Source organism: Spea bombifrons, chromosome 5 (assembly GCF_027358695.1).
Source record: "Spea bombifrons isolate aSpeBom1 chromosome 5, aSpeBom1.2.pri, whole genome shotgun sequence".
In the NCBI taxonomy this organism is placed as follows: domain Eukaryota; kingdom Metazoa; phylum Chordata; class Amphibia; order Anura; family Pelobatidae; genus Spea; species Spea bombifrons.
In genome coordinates, this window is record NC_071091.1 from 48009297 (window position 1) to 48024271 (window position 14975).

Sequence of the window (14975 nt, forward strand, 5' to 3'; positions counted from 1 at the left end):
GATTATAAGACGAGGGGTATTTTTCAGAGCATTTGCTCTGAAAAAAACCTCGTCTTATAATCGAGCAAATACGGTAATTTGTTTTAACATAACCTCAAGTTCAAAAGGAGATTCTTTAGTTTCAAATGGTTCTAGCCAATCTAATCTGAAAATACACCAATCAGCCATAACATTATGACCTCCTGCCTAATATTTGTAGGTCCCTCTTTTGCCACCAAAACAGCCTTGACCCGTCGAGGCATGGACTCCACTAGACCTCTGAAGGTGTGCTGTGGTATCTGGCACCAAGACACAAAAATAGTGCCTCAAGTCTGCCTCAGTAATGTTACATTTTGGACAAGTATTAGTTGACCAATACACTTTCTGAATAGGCAGCTGGTTTCAATACATCTGTGTTAAAAATGGCTTTAACCCCTTCGTGACAAAGGCTGATTTTACTTTTTGTACCCTTCGGGACAATGGCCGTTTTAACATTTCTGCGCTGCTCGTGTTCAGCTGTAATTTTCTTCTTTCCCCTTTACCGAACCCACACAAGTTATATATTGTTTTTTCCTCTGAAGGTGTGCTGTGGTATCTGGCACCAAGACACAAAAATAGTGCCTCAAGTCTGCCTCAGTAATGTTACATTTTGGACAAGTATTAGTTGACCAATACACTTTCTGAATAGGCAGCTGGTTTCAATACATCTGTGTTAAAAATGGCTTTAACCCCTTCGTGACAAAGGCTGATTTTACTTTTTGTACCCTTCGGGACAATGGCCGTTTTAACATTTCTGCGCTGCTCGTGTTCAGCTGTAATTTTCTTCTTTCCCCTTTACCGAACCCACACAAGTTATATATTGTTTTTTCCAGGAAAAGAAGGGATTTCTTTAGAGGACATTGTTTTGATTGTATCATATTATTTACTATTAAAAAAAAAGTATAAAATATGGTGAAAAAATTAGAAAAAAATGACTTTTTCTAACTCTTAGTTGAAAAATCTTTTACTCATCTATAAAAGGTAATAAAAAAACCTGCTAAATAGATTCTACTATTTGTCCTGAGTTTAGAAATACCCAATGTTTTTTTGCTTTTTTCTATGGGGCAATAAGTACAGGTAGCGTTTTGCTATTTCAAAGCCATTTTTTCCAAATGTGGTAATTCTTCCCCCCATGTGCCATTTCGAGTATCTTTGAAGCTGGCCAGTGCAATTTACCCAATCAAATGATATATTTTTGAAAACTAGACACCCCAGGGTATTTCAAATGCTAGTATTTTAACTCTTTCCATGCACCATATCTACCCCCAGTCTTTGTCAAACTTTGTGGTAGTCATTTTTTGCATTTGTTTTTTCACACACATTTTACTTCAGGTATGAATAAACAGGTTCTGGTATATGTCACTATCATAAAACACCCCAATATGTGTTCAGCAACATCTCCTGAGTACAGCGATACCTCACATGAATGATTTTGCCTGGCTGTTTGGGGGGAAAAAGGGCCACATTTGGGGCATGCGCATTTTTCAATGTTGAACTTTTTGGGGATCCACTGCCCATGCCTTATTTGGTACATCTTTGAGCCGGGCCGTTTCGGTGTGCCCAATAAAACCATATATTTTTAAAAACTAGACACCCCAGGGTATTTTAAATGCTGCTATTTTAACTCTTTGCATGCACACATTTTACCACCAGCATTTTTTCAAAGTTTGCAGTAGCATTTTTTTGAGTGTATCTTTCCCCCACACACCTACTTTATGTATGAATTTACAGCTCCTGGTATATGCCGCTATCACACGAAACCCCAATATGTGTTCAGCAACATCTCCTGAGTACAGTGATACCCCACATGCATGGGTTTTTTTTGGGGGAAAAAAAAGGGCCACATTTGGGACGGGTGCAAATTTTTTTCAACTTGAAGGTTCCCCTGATAGTGACATCAGTGGGAAATTATTTTACATTTTACTGAGCTGAGTTGCGTAGCAATGACAAGTGTGTTGAATCACACACTGCAATTTCAGTCTGAACCTAAGAATTGTGTTTATTTTACAATATAACACAGGGTTTGTGTATATACTCTGGTAATTGAGTATGTAAAAGGCAGTTAAGTTTTATTTCAAGGGCCATTAGAGTCTTGTGGTGCACATCAGTGAATTTATTTCCAGTTTATGACAACATAAGAAAGAGGCCAAATTATATTTACTAATGTCAAGCAGATTAATCTCCAGGTTTGACCTAACCTTTTGCAGTTTATAAAGACTAATCCCATTGTTTTTACCCTGCCAGAGTAATCTCCCGTTTTTTTATATTAGCTGATCACCTTTTGTTCTAAGCACCTTGGCAACATTTGCAGCGGGAAGTCCATCCATTAACATGAATTGTGGTCGGAGAAATGCTACACACATTTCTAATCAAGTTAAGAAATGGTTGGTCATAGTGAAAGAGTTTTAAGCCAGGACATTGTATCAAAGATCTTTTTGGCATTTCAACTTAAGCGTTTACAGACTGGGCACCCAGCTGTTTGAGGTGCATGAATGATTGCTACCTTTCATAAACCCTAACTGATGATAAGATCGTACAATCAGTTTAGAAAGGATGATTAAGAAGTGAGATAGAGCGGCAGGAAGCAATTCTATCGGGGTTATTCTGAGGTTTCAATATAAGTATTATTTTGTCCTATGTGAACAGATTTAAAGGGGTATTGTTAAAAAGGATATTGTTGTACAGTGCTGATAGGGAAGATGACATACGGTGGACATGTGCCTTCTGAAGCAGGGAGATGCCAAGTCTAACTTTACTGGTTGTGCTTTGTAAAGCTGTTGGAAGTGAGTACAGCCAATCTCTGTTGAACTTGTTTGCATTTTACCCTCAGCATTAGTGTATTCTGTGTACAGAGGAACAGGGTCTAATCAGCGAGGACAGCAGCCAACCTCGTCTATTCCTCTTGCATAAAAGCTGTTTAGACCAAAAGTAGTGATCCTTTGCACTCTTTGATTTGGAATTAAAGAAATTCCGGAATGCCCTTGTGACTGGGTTGTTAGGTTTTTCAAACTTATGCACCAAGCCCTGTGTTGGACCTCCTTACCACCTTGAAGTCTCCCAAAAATGCAAGCTAGTATCCACGTATTCTATATTACCATAGACAGTCCAACAGTTATCCGAATGTAGCGACCATATATGATGGGAAGCGCCAGTGTCTCCTAGGAGCTACTCAGTGGGGAGTTTAACTTGAGTCTACTGTCGGACACAAGTATGTTTTTATTTTTGTTTCTCGTTCCTGAGGCAGCAGATCTTGTACCATCATCAGGTAGCCTAGGTGAGCCCTAGATATAAGTATATAGATATATATATATATATACTGTACCTTTGCAGTAGGGTGTATTGTATGCCGAGGGTCAGCTAGGTTCATTTGATGAGTGTATTAATGAATAAATCAGAGGGGCCAACATCTGAGGTCTTTTCTAAGGCATTATTAAAGTCACCTCCTACAATCAGCTATAACATCTCTACAATCCAAAAATGTAATATCAAGTATAGGAAAGCACCTTCTGGATCCTTGATGATCATGAAGACAGGGATATGTTTAGATGGTGAATTAAGCCCAGGCACATTTGAAAACTGTATTCAATCAGGCATTAACGGTATGGGGAGGTTAAAGCCTTGAAGTAATATAGTTTTAGGCATAAACCTAGGGAGGGTATATGGTTTGTGTTTGGTGTCTACAAATTGGAGCCTATGCGGTGTCCAAGCTCCCAATGAAAGGACTCCATATAAACATGTTTAATAAGTAAACCTAACCAAAGGCTTACCATGCATATGTACCTTACAGGCATAGATTGGCAGAACATGACAATTACGGTAATAGAATACTACCACTTTATAAACAGAAGGTTTTTACTCACGTTAAGACTACTTGAAGAAAACTCTATGCTTACTGTGGGTCACCAAACACATAGGATTTGTTATCTGGAGAAAAGCATAATTTAGCCGTTATAAACCTGATGCCACCTGCTATTGATTTCTTGCATATGGGGGCAAACTCAGTCCTCTTTGTCATGGCCAATGCCAAATAATCCTAGAACAAGAGACTTTTGTGTTTCTCATATTGCAAAACTGGAAGCTGCAATTAACAACTATTGCAGTCACAGGCTATGGAACTGTCAGGACCCAATTGATGTGCCCGCTCTACTTGAATGGCTTAGTCGCAATCTAAGCTTCAGTGCCTTAGGCAACCACTCTTGCAGATTAGGAAGCATTTGTCAATGTTTAATGGATTTGAGGAGGCCGATAAAATGTAGATATTTCTTTGGCTCCTATTCTCAAGATCTAGTTTCTATGTAAGTTGTGATTCAGAACAAACTTGCTTATTGAGATGTTGCATAGCATATTCTGCATATTTTGCCTTTAGATTAAAACTGTTAGTTGCATGGCATGTGTGCCTACCTATTGTGATATGAGTTCTAAGGTACACTTAACTTTGAGTAGCCTCTTATCCAAGAGGTGGTAGTATACATTTGGAAACATCCTTGGCCATCTCTTCCATAGGCAAGGTCGATAACTTAGTAGAAGAGTCATCCTCTGGTGTGTTCGAACTCGATGTTGCCAGATTTCTCTATTAGCGTAGTTCCTTGTTTGGATAAATACGACCTCAGATGAACAACAAATGGAGAATCCATGTGTGAAAAACTAAGTACACTCTTACTGCTTCCATAGGTTTTAAGATGCTAAGTAGCAGAGAGGTGAGGTGCTGCTAATCAAATGCCCTTAATTAATTGATCATCAGCAAGTGTTACCGCCTCTATAGAAAGGTGTGCTGCTGACAGGGAAGGGTGCGATAACCAGTAGCGTACCTAGCGGGGAGCGGTCCGCCCCGGGTGCCGCTCGTCAGGGTGGTGCCACGGGTTAGGGTGACCACATGTCCTGGATCCCCGGCAGCCTCGTCACTTTTTTTTTTTTTTTTTTTTTTTTTTACACGGGGGAGAGAGAGGGGCACCTTGCAACCGCTCTGCGCCCCTCAGTCTCCTTTGCGAGGCCTCTAACTCTGTCGCGGTGCCGGCTGTCGTGCTGAGCGCCGAAATAGATAGTGAGGAGGGAGGGAGGGGGTAGATAGTGAGGAGGGAGGGGGTAGATAGTGAGGAGGGGGGAGAGAGTGAGGAGGGAGTGAGGGGGAGAGTGTGAGGAGGGAGGGGGGAGAGAGTGAGGAGGGAGGGGGGAGAAAGTGAGGCGGGATTGAAAAGGGGGAAAGGTAGATTGTAAGAATGAGTGAGAGAATGAATGAACGTGTGGATGAATTGTCTGAATGAGGGAGATAATGAGTTTGTGAGAATGCATTAATGAATGTGTAAATTTGTGTGAATGAGACAGAATAAATGATTGTGTGAATTAATTATGTGAACGAAAGTGTGAATTGGTCAGTGACTGTTAAAGTGTTTGTGTGTTTGATAGATGTATAATTGATTTGTGGAAAGGCAAAGATGGCACAAGCAGGATGTTTATGGGACAAAGATTACACAGGCCGGGCTGTTTGGGGACAAAGTTGACTCATGCTGGGCTGTTTGGGGACAAAGATGGTAAATCCTATGTGTGTAATCTGGGTGCTGGTCAGGTTCTATGTGGGTAGTGTGGACGCCAGAGCTGGCTTTGGGTTGTGCAACCTATCATCTATGCCTGTAGTTTTATCTCTTGCTATGTTTCCATACATTATTATTGTATACCTGCAAATACGGGATTTGTATGTCTGATTCTATGCCTCCAGTGCTGAGTTCACATGTGAACAATAATAATAACAATATATATATATATATATATATATATATATATATATATATATGATTGCTAACAGCAATCACACTCCTATCATGCCAAGTCAGCTAGTACATGCTGGAATCTGGGTATGTCTGGGCATGATAGGAGTGTGATTGCTGTTAACAATATATTATTAATATTGTTATTTTTTTTTTTTTCCTATTTTGCTGTGTTATTTACTTTAAATAAAAGTGTGAGATTTTTTTTATGGTGAGGGGTCATATTTGGTTTCGGACAGGTAAATGCTGGATTTTCGGTTTCAGTCCAGAATTTTCGTTTCGGTGCATCCCTAAGCCAGACAATGAAGTGGTAGGCCTACACCACATCAATGTTTGGGTAAGTATATAGTGATAGGAGTTATGCTGCACTATTATCAGTGTCTGGCTCAATGTATAGTGATTACCACCGCTGTACCACCGTCAATGTCTGCCTCAGTATATAGTGTTAGGTGTTATGCTGTACCCCCGTCAATGTCGGCCTCAGTATATAGTGATAGGTGTTATGCTGTACCCCCATCAATGTCTGCCTCAGTATATAGTGATAGGTGTAATGCTGTACCACCGTCAATGTCTGCCTCAGTATATAGTGGCAGGTGTTATGCTGTACCACCGTCAATGTCTGCCTCAGTATATAATGATAACAGTAATGCTGTACCATCTTCAATGTCTGCGCCAATATATAACGATAGAAGCTATGCAGTTTGGCTTATGTTCATCACCTTTTGTTATAGGCAAAGTGGAGATGTTTAGCCATAATACACAATGCCATGTTTGCTGAAAACCAAATACGCATATAAGTACAAACACCTCACACCCGATAGAACTTCTGTGGTGGGACCTTAAGATAGCTCTGCATTAACAAATGCCCGCAAACCTCAATAAACTGAAGCAATGTTGTAGAGAAGAGTGAGTCAGAATTCCTCCACAACAATGTGAGAAACTAATAAAGTCATATAGAAAATGATTACTTCAAGTTATTGCTGCTAAAGGAGGCTCTACAAGCTATTGAATCATAAGGTGTACTTGGCTTTTCACACATGGCTTCTCCATTTTGAAAGGGCCTGTAAATAGTGTTTAACCCATTCAGTCCCTATAGATGTACCTGTACGTCCTAAGAATGAATTTAGTCAAGCCCTTTAGGACGTTGTCAGGGTTCCACCCTACCAGTCTGGACTATGTGATAATCATAACATTGTCATGTCTACCTGAAGCCACTAGTGGTCACCCTTCCCTGTAAGCAGCACACTTTTCTAATTATTTGGGACAACTGAGCCACGTTACTGAAGTTTAGCCCTGCCCTTTTATACCTGCTCTGCCCTTCAGTCTGGGCCTTTGCATTGTTTTGCTTGGGTTCCTGTTAGTCAGCTTGCAGCTAAAGCTCTGTGTACTTCATTCTGATCTCCCGTGTATGACCTTGGCTACGTTCACGATCCAGATTTGCGTACCAGACCCCAGCGTGTCCCAGACATACCTACCTGTCAAGCCGTGTGCCCTGCCTGAGTGCTTCCAAGCGGTGTGCCCTGCCTGAGGGCTTCCCAGCTGTGTGCCCTGCCTGAAGGTTTCCCAGCTGTGTGTCCTGCCTGAGGGCTTCCCAGCCTTGTGCCCTGCCTGATTGCTTCCCAGCCGTGTCCCCTGCCTGAGGGCTTCCCAGCCGTGTGCCCTGCCTGACGGCTTCCCAGTCTTGTGCCCTGCTTGAGGGCTTCCCAGCCTTGTCCTCGCTACAGGTCCCCTGTCCTGACTACAGGTCCCCTGTCCTCACTACAGTTCCCCTTTATTCTTTGATTCCAGTCATGCTTTTCTGTCTGTTGTGTGCCTGTCTGTACCTACCTACCCATCATGATGCATCAAGGGGTATCCCCTGCAACTGGGCTCCTACCCGACCTGCTTGCCCGGATCCTGACAGATGTTAAGGTATGTCCTGATTTCTTGACATTTGACAGCCTGGACTCCCCCCTGTCAGCAGAAGACAGCATCAGCTTTCTGCTACCAGATCTCTTATAACAGTTGCCGACATGAGCGCCGGATAGCTGTTACATTTAAATTGCCTGATTGCGCGATGAGCCATTTCCTTCGGGGTCGCGTCACTGCTGACGTCACCTGGATGGTCATCAGAGGACAGGATATCCCCTGCAGGGTCTGTCTAGACCCTGCTGGGAAATCCAATTTCTCCTCCTACTCACCGAAGACACACACTCTATGGAGACTTGCATGGAGATCAGCGTGACTGGTAAAAATAACATGTTCAAGAAGTCCCTAAGAGGACGTCTAACCATACTGCAAAATAAAATAAATTATAAAAAAAGATAAGAATAAAAAATGGTAAAACTCTTACTTCCCATTGCCCTAGCACAACATCTAAAAGGTATAACCCCCTGCCCCCCCCCGTTCACAACCCCCAAACCCGTTAAGCCATAAGTATGAAAAATACTACCCGATAGGGTACTATATGTAAGGGATTGATATGGCCTTTTAGAAAAAGAAAGAAAAAAAGGATGTGGGGTATTTCTGCAGATGCAGCTAAACAATTTTGGCTGGGTTTCTCTGCAGTAACACATACCCTGTGCAAAAAAAATCCAAGCAACACACAAGTGTTGGAAATTATTGCTACAGGCACATTTGGCGGTGATTGGTGGCCAAATGGCTGCATGAAAAATGTCCAAATGCTCCCAATGAGATATTTAGAATTAAGGGGGTGCTAAACAGGTCCAAATGAGACATAGAACAACTAAAGCAAAATATGAAATGTGGAATCTGTAACGCACATGGTCCAACTTGTGCCCTGTAGGAACCCCTAAAATCTGGGGGTATAGCATTTTCCCCCATCAGATACATCTTTCCTCACTATCCCCTACCCCACTTTCTCCCCATCTGTTTTTTTGCAAACACATACAATAATATATAACTTGAAACACTGGTAAAAATAATGTATGTTTAATACATTAAATATAGGAAATAACAGCTAATTTCCTTGGGCCCCGCTCCATGCTCTCTAGCATGCAATCGCTCTCCCTCTGCTCCCACACCAAAAAAAATATTTGCCACACTGACTGCAGATTAGGGGAAGACTGTGAGAGTCAGTGCAGTTTTCCCTCCTTCTGACCCTACCATGACTTTGAGAGGACCTCTCCCCATAATTATCCCCAGAGTCTCATTCACCAAGCCATAGTTCACCAAGTTCAGGTATAGATCAAATAAACAACACATGTAAACAGCACTTGCATGTATAGATAAACTGAATAAGACATACAAACCCTATATTTGCAGGTATACATAATTAATGTATGGAAACAAAGCATAGCAGATATAGATCGACAGAATAACACATAAACCCAGCTTTGCAGACATTAAATCAACAGGAATTCACATAAAAACTAAGCAATAAAGTTATAGATAAAAGCCCCCTAAATGACAGGCATAAATCACAGGTTGCACACCCCAAACACCCTGCTTGTGCCATTTTTACCTTTCCCTAAATAACATCCATGATACACATATCCATTAATGCATTCTCACAAATCATTCAAGCAATTCATCCACACATCAATTCATTCTTTCACTCATTAATACAATTCATCCACACATTAAGTCATTCTCCCACTCATTCACAGAATTCAATCACACATGGATTCATACATTGTTACACTCATTCACACAATTCATCCACACATGGATTCATTTATTCTCTCACTCATTCACACAATTCATCCACACATGGATTAATTTTTTCTCTCATTCATTCACACAATTCATCGCGCTCCCACCACTGCAGTCAGGGCAACGCTGAGGCGGGTGGTAGCAAGGAGCGGAGGAGACAGAGGGACGCCAAGCGGTTGCTGAAAACTCTTTCATGAGTGACCGCTCGCCGCCCCTCTCTCTCCTCAGCCTGGGTGCCATACGGCATTTCAACGGGGGGATTCCTACAGCCTGGGGAGGATTTCTGCATTATCGGCCCCCCCCCCGGCTCCTACCCCCGTGCCTGTAATATCCAGAAAACCACAAACAAACAATGCATGTGTAGTATTGCCATAACCAGAAGATGCAACTGAACACTTTAGGCTAGGTTTATCTGCCATAACAAATAGCCTGTGCAGAAAATCCTATGAATCCTACAAAATACTAAGAAGTGTTGGTGTAAAAAAGGGCAGGAAATAATTTATTTGTTCAAAGATTTGCAATCCCATCATACCTAATGTATAAATGAGGTATTTCTCAAATCAGGATACCTGAATTGATAAATTTGGAGGGGATTTTCTGTCACTTTACCTAATTTTGTGAGGATGTAGAGGGCAAAATATATATATATATTTTCTAATTTTCACTAGTTTTTACTGAATTTCTCATCCTAAATTTTCAGCTACCGTATTTGCTCGATTATAAGACGAGGTTTTTTTCAGAGCAAATGCTCTGAAAAATACCCCTCGTCTTCTAATCGGGGTCATCTTCCAATCAGACCTCAAATAGAGGTCTGATTAGGAGACTAAGATCCAGATCCCACGCACCGCTGCAGGGGACCTGGATCCTCCTGTCTCACCCCCCCCCATCATACACACACTTACCGGTGCTTCCTGCTGTATTGCCGGGGCAGTGCGTTGACGTCTACGCGTGCCGCGTAGACAACGTCCGCTGCAGCCGGAAGGAGGTGTGGCTAGCAGCGGGGGTTGTCTGTGTCAGTCGCGTAGACCTTCCCCGACTGTCAGAGATCAGAGTTCCCCGCAACGGTGCCGCACCGGTGCGGGGAACTCTGATCTCTGACAGCCGGGGAAAGTATACTCGACGGACGCATACAAACCCCCGCTGCCAACTCCACCTCCTTCCGGCTGCAGCGGAAGGCGACGTCAACCCGCTGCCCGGCTGGAAGCACCGGTAAGAGAGGGCTGAGAGGGGAGAAAGGGGGTGAGAGAGGGGGGAGGGAGGGGAGAGAGAGAGAGAGTGTGTGTGTGTGTGTGTTAGTTAAATGGGGGTATAGGGTGTGTGTTTGTGTTAAATGGGGGCATAGGGCATTTCTGGAGTGGCGTTAAGGGGGCATTTAATAGAGCACTCTGCCTCCTGAAATGCCTTAAACCTCCCTATATGCCACTCTGCCCCATAATATGCCTTTTAACCCCCTAAATGCCAGAGTGTCATATAGGGGTATAAGGCATTTCTGGAGGCAGAGTGCTCTATACAATGCCTTTTAACTCCCTTAATGCCACTCTGCCTCCTGAAATGCCTTATACCTCCCTATATGCCACTCTGCCCCATAATATGCATTTTAACCCTCTAAATGCCAGAATGGGATATAGGGGTATAAGGCATTTCTGGAGGCAGAGTGGCACATAGGGGGTCAAAAGGCATACCATGGGGCACAGTGGCATATAGAGGGTTAAAAGGCATCATGGGCCACAGTGCCATATTGGAGTGGCAAGCCTGGGGGCAGATGTGCGTAACTGGGGGACAGGTTGGAAAATACAAGAAATAAAAACAAAAAAAATATTTTTCTCAATCATAGCTTTTATTAAAAAACATAGTTTACATGAATTAACATTAACTGGTAAAACTTTTTTCCTTTGGGTTCATCTTATATTCAGGCTTTTTCTTTTTTTCCTAAGTTAATATTCAGATTTTGGGGGGTCGTCTTATAATCAGGGTCGTCTTATAATCGAGCAAATACGGTAATTATCTAACTATGGTATCAAAAGAAAGCCCTCTCTCTCTCCTTGAAAAAACAACATATAGTTTACATTGTGTGACGGGACGCCCTGTACCCCGACTGGGTACTCCCGCCAAATGTTGCTTCCTCTTGCCGGGACACCAACAATTAACCCCTTCAGGGCCAGGTAGAACCAGCGTTGTAGATAGAAGGGGGACCACGCTGCACCGGAGCTGCGTTGGCACTGTGGCCAGCCGAAGCTTAGCTACACAGTATGGCTATTGTCCTGAAAAGCATCATAGCAGCCCACCCCAAGCATCAGGCAGCACTCATGTTGAGGTGAAAACTGAACTCTATTTGGAAACACAGGGGTATTTAAACAGTGCAAGGGGTTGAATTACATCCAATAGACAGTACAAGGGGCTGAATTACATCCAATAGACAGTACAACGGGTTGATTTACATCCAATAGACACACACGGTTCTTTATCCTGCCCTCCTTTGCACACAACTTAGTATTTGCACTCAGCCCACTTCAGCCCAGTAGGGGGGTCTCTATTGTAGTCTGTGGGGGGAGAGGATGGTAAATACAGGCGGCTCCAGGAAACCTGCTGGATATCAGATCCAGGTGCAAATACTGGTCATAGAGGTCTCCTATGATTGAGATAATGTGGCACTCCTTACCAGGGCCCATAGTCTGTAGGGAGGCGTCTGGCACTCAGTCCCCTCCAGGAGCCCATGGCACGGAGGCTTCCGTGACACATGGGTACACTATTCACAGGCCCTAGGAAATCTGGTAATTCTGCCCCCCATGTGCTATTTGGAACATCTTTGAAGCCGTCCACCAGTACTTCAGTACATTTCTTTCCCTGATTAAGTGAAAGTACTGAAACAACTTTTTTCCACACACATCCTACATTAGGTAAGAATTTAGAGCTCCTGGTATATGTTGCCATCAAACAACACCCTAATATGTGTTCAGCAGCATCTCATGAGTACTGTGATATTCATGGGTTTGTTGGGTTGTTTGGGGCTAAAAGGCTCCACCCTAGAAGCCCCGGCAGAAGTACTGGCCAGCAGCAGCGGAGGTTTTCTATGCGCATCGCGCAGACGTTCACCGGTTGCCAGAGAGGAGTATCCAGGTTTCCTGCAGCGCTGCGGGGGATCCTCTGCTCTGGCATCCAGTGAACGTCTGCGCGATGCACGTCGACAACCTTCGCTGTTCGTCCAGTACTTCCGCCAGGGCTGCTATGGTGGAGCACTGAAGGTCATGTCACGCCGGCGCTCTGTCATAGAAACCCCGTCAGAAGTGCCAGCAGCAGCGGAGGTTGTCTGTGCACGTTGTGGATATGTCCACAGGCTGCCAGAGAGGATCCAGGTCCCCTGCAGCACTTCTATTTGAGGTCTGATGATAAGATGACTGCAAAGAAAAGCATTTCCTCTGAAAAAAACTTGGCTCATAATCGAGCAAATACGGTATTTGTTACATTTATTTTAGTATGCTCCAATGACTTGTATGGTTGAATGCAGAACCTATACTCAACCTGCAAGGGGAGGAGGGTCTGGAGAGGATTTTTAAAGGACGACAACATATCGCGAGTGGCAAAATCTCTTTCAGTGACGGTTGTGACCTCTCTCCAGAGCAGTGAGTCCTGGAGTGGGTGTTCAGTGTCGCTGAATCCCTCACTATCTTTGACCGCCTCCTAAACGCTTTTAAACTGCGGATTCTCACAAATCGTCTGCCTGCCTGTACAAAGAAAAGGGGTACAAAGAATTAGAGGTCTCTTCCATAGGAATTTACTGAGATAATTCCAAAACCCTCAGGTACTCTACCATATGCAAAACTCAAATGTTATCAGATATAGCTTATCTAAACACTCCAAACTGTAAGCAACTACTCAACTACTCTAAGCATAGTAGGCTTGTTGAAGTACAGTGTTTGTTTTACAACAAACACTACAACAATATGGCAGAACATGAAATTCTGTCCAGTTTATAATTCTCTCTTGTTCGCCAGGCCCGGGGTTTTTTAACCATGTTTGCGCTAAATCACTAGAGCAGTTTTTGTGTTTTGCCTCGTCTTTATTCAACTCTGATTGACTAATAACTCATTTAGTGCACATACATTATTTATTGAAAATAGGACTTTCTTTTGAAATAATAATTATATATATATATATATATATATATATAAACCATCATTTGGTATGAAAAATATCAAATAATGTGGGGAAAATTAGAAAACATATATAAACTAGTGCAAATGGAAATTTAAAAAAAAACTACAAAAGTGTATTTAGGTATTTGTCCTGTTTTTGGAAACACCTCATATGCCTGGTATTTCCATTTATTTTGGCACTTACAGGGTTAAATATGAATTACGCACTGTTTCTAAACAAGATGTTTTAAAAATGGGGTGTGCTGGAAGTTGGGCCCCAATAGTGACCAGAAGCAGAAAAACTGCTGAACAAAAGTATTTTCAAAAGATTTTTTGAAAGTTGACATCCCAGAGTATTTTACCAGAGGCATTTTAACACTTTTTATTTAACCATTTAAGTGCCCATCTGTCCTAAACATTGCAGTAACTTTTGTATTTCTTTTTTTCATTTTTAACAAACCCATTCTATCCGAACACATTACTTCAGTACATTTCTTTCCCTGATTAAGTGAAAGTACTGAAACAACTTGTGATTTTTATTCAGAAACACCCCTGAGTACAGGAATACCCCATGTGCCTGGGTAGGGCATGTCTTTTTGGCACTGCAGGTTCAAAATTGGAACATGCGCATTAAAGTTTTTAAACAAGGAATTTTGACAGATCAGTTTGTTGGGTCCAGGTGTCGTTTGAGACACAGTAGAGGTCCCATATTTCATTTTAACCCCCTAAAACTATATATTTCCAAAAACTACACCGCTCAGGGAATCTAGATAGGGGCATATTGTCCTGTCCTATTCAGCTGATTCCACATGAGCACCTTCCAAAATTAGTCTAACAAAAAAAAGAAAACATTGTTCACATCCACTTTGCAGTTTCACTATAGCAATACCCCACATGAATTGATAAGTAATGTTTCTCAGACATTGTGGAACATGCGCATTTCAGTTTTCAAACTTTTTACAGATCACTTTACTGGGCCCATGTCTCATTCGAGACACAGTAAATATCCCAAATATGAATTCAACCCCATAAAATTATATTCTGTATTGACCCAATTATAGGCCGCACTTTTCCCCCCTATTTTAAGTGCAAGGGATGCACAATTTGTATCGCCTGATGCCCGAGGTATGCAGTTCAGGACACCGGTGAAGGTGGTTTTTTTCTTTTTTATTTAGCCCTGCTGCTGGCAAGCAGGGGACCTGGATCCTCCTCTCTGACAGCCGGTGGACATCTGCGCAATGTGCACAGACAACTTCCCCTGCTGCCGGCACTTATGCTGTGGCTTCTATGACGGAACGCCAGCGTCACATGACCTTCCGGTGCTCCACCATAGACGCCCGAGTGGAAGTGCCGGCCAGCAGTAGCGGAGGTTGAACGTGCAGACGTTCATTGGCTGCCAGAGAGGAGG

At 42.7% G+C, this 14975-nt stretch overlaps 2 protein-coding genes and 1 long non-coding RNA gene across 5 annotated transcripts in view; 2 read left to right on the forward strand and 1 right to left on the reverse strand.

Annotated features, from left to right (window-relative positions):
• The window catches only part of LOC128497214 (uncharacterized), a 202553-nt gene that overhangs the window by 184360 nt on the left and 3218 nt on the right, over positions 1 to 14975 (reverse strand). The gene's annotated exons all lie outside the window — the stretch shown is intronic.
• FYCO1 (FYVE and coiled-coil domain autophagy adaptor 1) overlaps positions 1 to 14975 on the forward strand; it is a 150328-nt gene that overhangs the window by 118757 nt on the left and 16596 nt on the right. The gene's annotated exons all lie outside the window — the stretch shown is intronic.
• Positions 7126 to 14975, forward strand: part of CRTAP (cartilage associated protein) — a 106912-nt gene continuing 99062 nt past the window's right edge. Inside the window, exon 1 of the mRNA XM_053467166.1 lies at positions 7126 to 7136. The gene's annotated coding sequence lies outside the window, so the exon portion shown is untranslated. The remainder of the gene's footprint in view (positions 7137 to 14975) is intronic.